The sequence below is a fragment of the Lithobates pipiens genome, unplaced genomic scaffold, assembly GCF_037356315.1.
Source record: "Lithobates pipiens isolate NorthernLeopardFrog02 unplaced genomic scaffold, aLitPip1_a1.2 Scaffold_16, whole genome shotgun sequence".
NCBI lineage: Eukaryota > Metazoa > Chordata > Amphibia > Anura > Ranidae > Lithobates > Lithobates pipiens.
This window is the reverse complement of record NW_027507748.1, coordinates 51,888,252-51,898,765: the sequence shown is the minus strand read 5'-3', so window position 1 is coordinate 51,898,765 and position 10,514 is coordinate 51,888,252.

The following is a 10,514-nucleotide window of genomic DNA, read 5'->3' as shown; positions in this document are numbered from 1 at the left end:
GGTGCGGCATTAGTGCCTTCTCATCAGTGCCACCAATGAGTCCCCATTAGTGATGCCAGTCAGTGTAGCCGTTCATTGCTCATCAGTGTTGCCCATTACTGCTCATCAGTGCCACCTATCAGTGCCCACAAGTCCCGCTCATCAGTGCCTGACTGGAATATGCCCAGGATATATGATGAGGCCTAGTCGGACCCGTCACTGATCACCTCCACCATCACAGGAGGGAGCTTATTCTCGGATTCAGACCCCTCCACACACACTCTCTCCCCGGATGCAGCAGCTCTCAACTCAGCATTTGAGAGTTCACTCCTGTGATGGTTCAGGTGAGCTGTGACGACTAGGCCTCACATCCTAACAACGTCCTGGGAGTATTCCAGTCAGGTTTCATAAGGCACATAAATGGCCTACAGTACACCTATAGCAAGGATATTCTTTAGCTTTAGGCTGCTTTTACACTGAGGCAGTTTTCAAGCGTTTTAGTGCTAGAAATAGCCTCTAATGCCTGAAAACCGCCTCCCCATTTATTTCAGTGCGACTTTTCATGCTGGGGCGGTGCGCTTGTGGGACATTCTGAAAAGTCCTGCAAGCAGCATCTTTGGGGTGGTTTGGAATCGGTGTATACAGCGCTGCCAAAATGCCCTGCCCATTGAAATGAACGGGCAGCGCTGCCCAAGTGCCTGTAAAGCACCATGGCAGCGACACAACATGGGCGCTTTTAACCCTTTCTTTGGCCGCTAGCGGGGGTTAAAAAGTGCCCCGCTAGTGACCGAAAAGCACCGCTAAAACAACCAGCGCTTTACCCTCGATGAACCAATGCTTTCAGTGAGAAAGTAGCCTTAGTCAGAGCTACACAGATTGTTTTCATCTGCCGACACCCCTTATCTGCATAGGCAGCTTTTTGGTAAAGGTGAACTAACCCTTTAAAGGGTTTGTTATTTGTATTAAAAAAAAAAACCTTTACAAACATATGTTATGTTATGTTATACTTACCTGCTCCATGCAAGGGTTTTGCACAGAGCAGCCCCAATCCATCTTTTCAGCACTCCTGACTTCTCCCCTTTATCGGGTGCCCCCACAGAGAGCCACTTTCCCTGGGGGCACCCATGTGGGCTCACTCCCGAGTCCCGCTGCTGCGTCCATTGACAGAGACAGTGGAACTCGGCCCCACCACCCACTCCCACATCAGAACATTTGAGCCAATGGCTCCTGCCGCTATCAATCTGTCCAATGAGGAGAGAGACAGTGTCTGGAGCTGCTGCACTTGTGCACATCGCTGGATTAGATCGGGCTCAGGTAAGAAAAAGGGGAGGAGCAGCAGCACAGAAGGTTTTTCACCTTAATGCACAGTCAGAATGCGTTAAGGTGAAAAACCTTGAGACTTTACAATTACGTTACAGTTAATTCTAAACTGATGACCTGTAGGAATTTTTAAAGCGTTACCTATGAAAAATACAGGGCATTGAAGTGCGTTGTCAATTTGCGGGTAAACACACATCTAAAGCTTATCATGTTGGGTATCTATTTACTTGGCACAACCTCATCTTTTTATATTTTACCAAAATATTAGGTAATATATATATTATGTGTTTGTGCCCTAAAGTTAGCTATAATGTATTTTTAACTGAAATTTTGAGTTTGCTAAAACTGTTGAGCAAATATCTGTGGCATAAAACATTGAAGGCGCTGCCCCTATTTTATTCTCAAGGGTCTGTGCTTTCAGAAAATGTACAATGTTTGGAGTTTTTAGCGAATCTTCATGCGTTAGGGCCAGTTCGCACCATGAATCGCACAGGAACGCGCTATGCACTCCTGTGCGATTCACGCCACATGCAAAACGCACTCCATTTGAAATCTGCAGCAGGTATCGATAGAAAGGTAATGACACCCCAAACGCAGTTCACAAATGCAGTGCGTTTGCCCTCACCAGATTGCATGGTCATTTTGTGCATTTCAAAAAGTAGTGTATGTATTTTTGGTGCAGTGTGGTGCGATTTTAGTCCATTAAAAATGTTTGGTCTGAAATGACACCGCACAGAACCGCATGTGAATCGCACATGTGTGATTCATGTGCAGACATGGTGTGAACTGGCCCCGCCTCTGCCTTCAGCCAATCAGGTAAAGGGTATTAGACCCGTGCTACCTGATTGGCGGAGAGGCGGTTCAGCGTTATATAAAAATTCATCTGCTTTTCTAACACATCTGAGTGGACTGCGAGCGCTAGGGTTGCCACCTCATTCCTTTAAACCCGAACACATATGAATTACACAGGTTCTGAGGATAATAAAATGCAGATAAGGCACCGAGTTCAATTACCACCTTAATTAGCCACAGAACCTGTGGAATTCATATGTGCTTGGATTTAAAAGGGATGAGGTGGCAACCCTAGCTAGCGCAATGCTCTGCACTCGCAGTCCACCTTTTTTGAAGCCCATGGCTCTAATTAGGTGCTTAAACCCCCCCCCCCCCCCCCCAACTGTAATTCAGGCACCCGGCTAGGGTTGCCACCTCATCCCTTTAAAACACATATTAATTACACAGGTTGTGTTGCTGATTAACCGCTCGCCGACCAGCCACCGTCATTATACTGTGGCAGGTCGGCCACGATCCCGCGAGCCGTCGTAGCTGTACATCGGCTCCTTTAAACAGGATAGCAGGTGCGCGCTGCACTGCAGGGGTGGGGATGCTCGTGGCCGATAGTCGCGATGACCGCCGGCCACGGGTGATTGCGTGCACGAGAGGCAGAACAGGGACGTGTGTGAGAAAACACACAAATCCCTGTGCTGTTCTGTTCCGGAGATACAGATCATGTGTTCCTAATAGCTAGGAACCACGATCTGTCATCTCCTATAGTCAGTCCCCTCCCCCTACAGTTAAAACACACACCTAGGGAACACATTTAACCCCCTGATCGCCCCCTAGTGTTAACCCCTTCCCTGCCAGTGACATTTATACAGTAATTTTTATAGCACCAATCGCTGTATAATTGTCAATTGACCCAAAAATGTGTCAAAAGTGTCCAATTTGTTCGCCGCAATATCAGTCTCGATGAAAATCGCAGATCGCCGCCATTACTAGTAAAAAAATAAATAATAATAATAATAATAAAAATGGCATAAATCTATCCATTAATTTGTATTTGTATTTTTTTTTATTACCAAAAATATGTAGAAGACTACATATCGGTCTAAATCGAGGAAAAAAAAATGCTTTTTTTAAAAACAATTGGGGATATTTATTATAGCAAAAATGTACAAAATATTGTTTTTTTTTTTCAAAATTGTCACTCTTTTTTAGCGCAAAAAATAAAAACCGCAGAGATGATCAAATACCACCAAAAGAAAGCTCTATTTGTGGGAAAAAAAGGACGTCAATTTTGTTTGGGTGCAGCGTCACATGACCGCGCAATTGTCAGTTAATTGTCAGTTAAAGCAACGCAGTGCCGTTTCGCAAAAAGTGCTCTGGTCAGGAAGGGGTTAATCCTTCCTGGGCTGAAGTGGTTAAGGTGGTAATTAAACTCACTTGGTGTCTTATCTGAATTAAATTAGCCTCGGAACCTGTGTAATTCATATGTGTTCGGGTTTAAAGGGATGAGGTGGCAACCCTACGCCCAGAGTCCAAAAAGAGGCCGGATGCCTGACTAGGGGTGGCAGTGGCGGCCAAGGACAGAGTCATGCAATGCATGACTCTATCCATTAGTCATAGAGGGGGTGGCTGGAGAGAGGGGGCGGTGCCCGTGTGCCCTTAATGGATGCACCGCCGCTGTACTTAACCATGGTATTAAAGTGGTTGTATACCCACATTTTTAACTTTTACCTACAGGAAAGCCTATAATAAGGCTTACCTGTAGGTAAAAAAAATATCTCCTAAACCTGTACGGTTTAGGAGATATTCCCCTCGGTATGCGCCGCTGACTGCAGCGGCGCATGCGCACAAGGGGTTTCTCGCCGTCAAAATCCGGCAGCGGCCGAACTGAAATCTCCCGCGCGCATGCGCGGGAGTGATGATATCGCGGCTCCGGCCACTCACATCGCCGGAGCCGCGATACCCGGAAGAAACGCCGAGGGAGCATGTCAGCTCCCTCGGTGTGGATCGGGCCAGATGTCGGGGCCTCGTTCTAAGGTAAGTATTTCATAATGAGCTAGTATGCGGTGCATACTAGCTCATTATGCCTTTTGCTTTGCAGGTTTAAAAAAAAAAATGTGCGGGTTTACTACCGCTTTAAGGTGCTTGTGAAAAAGATATCCAATAAATTTTTCAAAAAAGATACATTGTATCACATTCCTGAACTTTGTTTTTGTAGCAGATGAAATCTGTCCAGACAATCTCCTGTGTTGATATATATATTGCTGAATATTACTGTACAAGGTGCCTAATACATTCCACTTCAAAAAAATCTTCTGTGTTTTGAGATATGAAGATCCATATAATAAAATTGGCCTCTTACCGAATGTGATGGATCCCTATGACAGACTCGCTGTATGAGTATAGCCACTGTTGTAGATGTCACTCTCTCAGCTTTCTCATGTCCATGTGCTTCATGTTTAGACTCAGGTGATTCAAAGACCACAGCATTAGATTACTCCCATAGACCTTAGCCTGCGTGTGTTGCATTAACCACTTCAGCCCCGGAGCATTTGGCTGGTCAAAGACCAGAGCACTTTTTCGGGATTCGGCACTGCGTCACTTTAACTGACAGTTGTGCGCGATCGTGCAACATTGCTCCCAAACAAAATTGATGTCCTTTTTTTCCCCACAAATAGAGCTTTCTTTTGGTGGTATTTAATCATCTCTGCGGTTTTTATTTTTTATGCTATAAACAAAAAAAAGCGACAATTTTGAAAAAAAAAACAATTTTTTTTTACCTTTTTGCTATAATAAATATCCCCGAAAAATATATAAAAAATGTTTTTTTCTGCAGTTTAGGCCGATATGTATTCTTCTACATATTTTTGGTAAAAAAATTAAAATAAAAAAAATCGCAATAAGAGTTTATTAATTAGTTTGCACAAAAGTTATAACGTCTACAAAATAGGGGATAGTTTTATGGCATTTTTATTAATTTTTTTTTTTACTAGTAATGGTGGCGATCAGCGATTTTTATTGTGACTGCGACATTATGGCGGACACTTTTGGCGCTATTTTGGGACCATTCACATTTATACAGCGATCAGTGTGATTAAAAATGCATTGATTACTGTGTAAATGTGACTGGTAGTGAAGGGGTTAACCAGGAGGGGGTGCTGCAAGGGTTAGGTGTGTCCTAGGGAGTGATTCTAACTGTAGGGGGGGGCTGTGTGTGACACAACACTGATCACCGCTGATCAGTGTCATTAGGCAGAATGGGGAAATGCTTGTATACATTAGCATCTCCCCGTTCTTCCTCTCCGTGAGACGATAGCAGGTATCCCCGCGGAGATCGAGTCCACGGGACCCACGGTCGGGCTCACAGAGCTCATTGTGGGCACCCGTCTGCTATGCAAGCCTTGCGAGATCACATACAATAACGTGATTTCGCACAGCGGAGCCAACCTGCCGCAGTAATACTGCGGCAGCTGGACCGCAAGCGGTTAATTAACAGATTGGATGTTTCAGGTGTATGGATTAAAACAACTTTTAAATCCGTTTAAAATGGAACGCCAATGGTTTGGAAATCATAAGTAGATAAGGAAAGCAAAGCCTCAGTGTAAAAACGCAAAAAAAAAAAAAAAATGTCTTTTTAAAAGTTGCACTTACAACAAGGCTGAAATTTCAAACGTAAGAAGTATTTAGTCTGGCGATGATGTCACACGTCCAACCGGTTGGGAGGCGCTACAAGAAGTATCGGAAGGGACTCATGCTGATAGCAGAGGAATGAGACAGTGGACAGAAATGACTGCATAGGTGTGAATCCAGCCAGGGGAGGGCTGGCAGCCTTAGGCCTGGGGGGCAAGTCCAGTCAAGTGGCCCATTGAACCACTTAATCAGCTAGGTGAGTCCACTGGTTGGGGGGGTGTTAGATAAGTCTGCTGGTGGGGAGAGGGTGTTAGATAAGTTCGCTGGTGGGTGGGGGGAGCATGTTAGATAAGTCCACTGGTGGGGGGAGGGTGTTAGATAAGTCCGCTGGTGGGTGGGGGGGGTGTTAGGTAAGTCCGCTGGTGGGTGGGGGGGCGGTGTTAGATAAGTCCACTGGTGGGGGGGAGGGTGTTAAATAAGTCCGCTGGTGAGTGGGGGAGGGTGTTAGATAAGTCCACTGGTGGGTGGGGGGAGCATGTTAGATAAGTCCATTGGTGGGCGGGGAGGGTGTTAGATAAGTCCGCTGGTGGGGGGAGGGTGTTAGATAAGTCCACTGGTGGGGGGGAGGGTGTTAGATAAGTCCACTGGTGGGGGGGAGGGTGTTAGATAAGTCCGCTGGTGGGGGGGAGGGTGTTAGATAAGTCCGCTGGTTGGGGGGGAGGGTGTTAGATAAGTCCGCTGGTTGGGGGGGAGGGTGTTAGATAAGTCCACTGGTGGGGGGGAGTGTGTCAATTCCGCTGGTGGGGGGGAGGGTGTTAAGTCCGCTGGTGGGGGGGAGGTCTTAGAAAAAAAACACACACGCTGCCACTGCCAAAATTTTAAATTGTCTTGATGACTATGCATTATTAATTAAATTTACAACTGAAGCGGATTTTCTCATTCTATTCCATTTTGTGAAGGTTATCACAGATGCCTTACTTCAGGCTGGGGAGCATTGATTCAGTGAGGACTGGAGTCACTGAGCCAGGTCCTTGCCACTCTTCGGGGGGGGGGGGGGGTGATGATCCTGAAGCAGGTCTCATCTTCTCTGCAGACTGCAGCTAGCCACTGCTCCCCATAAGCCCAGCAGGTCACGTGCGACGTGACGTTCTTGACGCCGGGCGTCCCCTCCCCTAACGTGCCACTCACCTGGCCTGCCTCTGAGACTCCTGGGAGGTAGGAGTTGTAGTCTGCTGTGCTCACACCAGGGGCGTACCTAGAGCATTTGGCACCCGGGGCGGATCCTATATCTGGCACCCCCCCCCCCACCATAAAATGTAAAAACACCCACTGTGTCCTCTGCATACCTCTGCATCCTTCAATATCTTTTTGTCACTACTGTGTACCCCCCCCCCTCTCCACAACTGCACCTCTGGACCCCTTTAAATTACACAGCACCCTGCACCTCCGGACCCCTTTACATTACACAGGACCTTGCACCTAAGGACCTCTTTACATTACACAGCAGCCTGCACCTCTGGACCCCTTTACCTTACACAGAACCTTGCACCTAAGGACCCCTTTACATTACACAGGACCCTGCACCTCTGGACCCCTTTACCTTACACAGAACCTTGCACCTAAGGACCCCTTTACATTACACAGGACCCTGCACCTCTGGACCCCTTTACATTGCACAGGACCTTGCACCTAAGGACCCCTTTACATTACACAGGACCTTGCACCTAAGGACCCCTTTACATTACACAGCAGCCTGCACCTCTGGACCCCTTTACATTACACAGCAGCCTGCACCTCTGGACCCCTTTACATCACACAGCTCTTGTACCTCTGGACCCCTTACCTCCTGACCCCTTTACATTACACAGCCCTTGTACCTCTGGACCCCTTTACATTACACAGCACCCTGAACCTCTGGACCCCTTTACATTACACAGCCCTTGTACCTCTGGACCCCTTTACATTACACAGCACCCTGCACCTCCGCACCCCTTTACATTACACAGCCCCTCACAGCTCTGGACCCCCTGCATGTTACACAGACCCCCTACAGTGCAGACCCCCCTCCCTACCATACAGACCCCCATCTACAGTGCAGACCCTCCTACAGTACAGACCCCTCCACCCTACAGCGCAGACCCCCCTACAGTACCGACTCCCCTACAGTACAGACCCCCCTACAGTGCAGAATCTTCCCCTACAGTACAGACCCCTCCCCCTACAGTGCAGACCCCCCTACAGTGCAGGACCCCTTTTACAGTGCAGGACCCCTTCTACAGTGCAGGCCCCCCTACAGTGCAGGACCCCCCTACAGTGCAGGACCCCCCTACAGTGCAGGACCCCCCTACAGTGCAGACCCCCTCTACAGTGCAGGACCCCTCTACAGTGCAGGACCCCTCTACAGTGCAGACCCCCCTACAGTGCAGACCCCCTCTACAGTGCAGACCCCCTCTACAGTGCAGGACCCCCCACAGTAAAGAACCCCCCTAAGGACCCATAATGTACCTCGAGCCCAAGGCAGTGGCATTGCAGGGGGGAGGTGCGAGCAGCACCCGAGTGGAGTGACATCTGTCGGCTCAGTGATCCGGGACCCGTAGCAATAATCCCCTTCTCTGTGGTCGCGTGACTCACGTCACGCCGTTCTGATCAGTCCCGGTAGCGGCTGTCACTCACAGCCGAGCAGAGTGAAGCCGCCTCCCCCTCCTCCTTCATGTCTACACAGTGCTGTGCATGGAGGAGGGGGAGGCGGCTTCACTCTGCTCGGCTGTGAGTGACAGCCGCTGCCGGGACTGATCAGAACGGTGCGACGTGACCACAGAGAGAAGGGGATTATTGAACCGGGTCCCGGCTGCCCGTCACAGCGTAAAAAAAAAAAAAAGAAATGAACAAACGGCCAGCGGCCGTTTTAAACATAATGTAGGTGCCGGCCTGGGGGGAAATTTCCACCCTGCCCCCCGGCCCAGCCCGCCCCTGAATCCAGCCTTAGTGCTCTGGGTTGAGACAAGTACACACTATAGAGGGATATGCTTTGTTCATATTTTATGTCTGAGGTTTACAACCACTTTAACACCTTCCCGTCCGGCCTATAGCAAAATGACAGCCAGGTGGTAGTTTAATTGTTGCCACTGGATGCCACATGACATCCTTCATGACATACTGTTTGTGCACGCCCCTGGTGTCGCTCGGACACACCAAATCTCCAATCAGGGTAAAGAGCCTATGACGTGGGCTCTTTACCACGTGATCAGCTTTGTCCAATCACAGCTGATCACAGAGTAAATATTAAGTGCTGGTTATTGGCATTCCTCTACTTGCGCTGACAGCACATGAGTAGAGGAGAGCCAATAAGTGGCAGAGTGACAGAGTATGAGTCCAGTCCCATCAGCGATGCCTGCCAGTGCCCCCCAGTGATGCCAATCAGAGCCCACCAGTGCTGCCTTTCAGTGCCCATCAGTGATGTCTGTCAGTGCCTCCTCATCAGTGCCGCCTATCAGTTGCATCTATCAGTACTGCCCATCAGTGCCACCAATCAGTGCTGCATATTAGTGCCTCCTCATCAGTGCCCATTAGTACTGCCTCATCAGTGCACATCAGTGTATGAGAAAAATTACTTATTTACAAAATTTTGTTGCGGAAACTTTTTTTTTTTTTTGTTTAGCAAAAAATAAAAAAACCAGAGGTGATTAAATACCACCAAAAGAAAGCTCTATCTGTCTCAAAAAAATGATCATTTAATTTGGGAAAAGCATTGCATGACTGTGCAGCTGTCATTCAAAGTGCGACGGCGCTGAAAGCTGAAAATTGGCCTGAGCAGGAAGGCGGTGAAAGTGCCCTGTATTGAAGTGGTTAAAGTGATTGTTATTTAAAAAAAAAACAAAGGTTTACAAACATGTCATACTTACCTCCACTGTGCAGTTCGTTTTGCACAGTGTGGCCCCAAGCCTCAACTTCTAGGGTCCCCCAGCAGCGCTCGCGGCTCATCCTCGCATCGGTAAACCCCCTAGGAGAAGCACTCTCCCTGGGGGTTACCTTGCGGGCGTGCTCCCGAGTCCAGCATTTGCGTCCATAGACACAGAATGTCAGACTCGGCCCCACCCCCCTGGCGCCCGCGTCATTGGATTTGATTGACAGAAGCGGGAGCCAATGGCTGCACTGCTGTCAGTCTATCCAATCAAGAGCCGAGAACCCTGGGCAAAGAAGGTGAGCGCATTTCCACGGAGGGAACAAACTGCCTCAGGTGAGTAAAGCTTGGGGGGGGGGGCTTGGGGGCCGGTCACTGTCAGAAGTTTTTTCACCTTAATGCATAGGATGCATTAAGTCGCTGATCGCTGCCATTGCTAGTATTGCTAGTAAATAAAAAAATTCATTAAAAATACCCCATTGTTTGTAGACGCTATAACATTTGCGCAAACCAATCAATATACACTTATTGGGATTATTTTTACCAAAAATATGTAGCAGAGTACATATTGGCCTAAAATTGATGAAGAAATTAGATTTTTTTTTTTCATTTTATTGGGTGTGTTTTATAGGAGAAAGTAAAGAATATTGTTTTTTTTTTTTTTTAAACTGTAGGTCTTTTTTTGTTTATAGCGCAAAAAATAAAAACCGCAGAGGTGATCAAATACCACTATTTGTGGGAAAATAAGGACATCAATTTTATTTAGGTACAGCGTCACACGACCGCACAGTTGTCAGTTAAAGTAACGCAGTGCTGTATCGCAAAAAAAAAAAAAAGGCCTTGTCATAAAGGGGGAAAAACCTACTGGGGCTGAAGAGGTTAATGTATGGCTTGCCTTAAA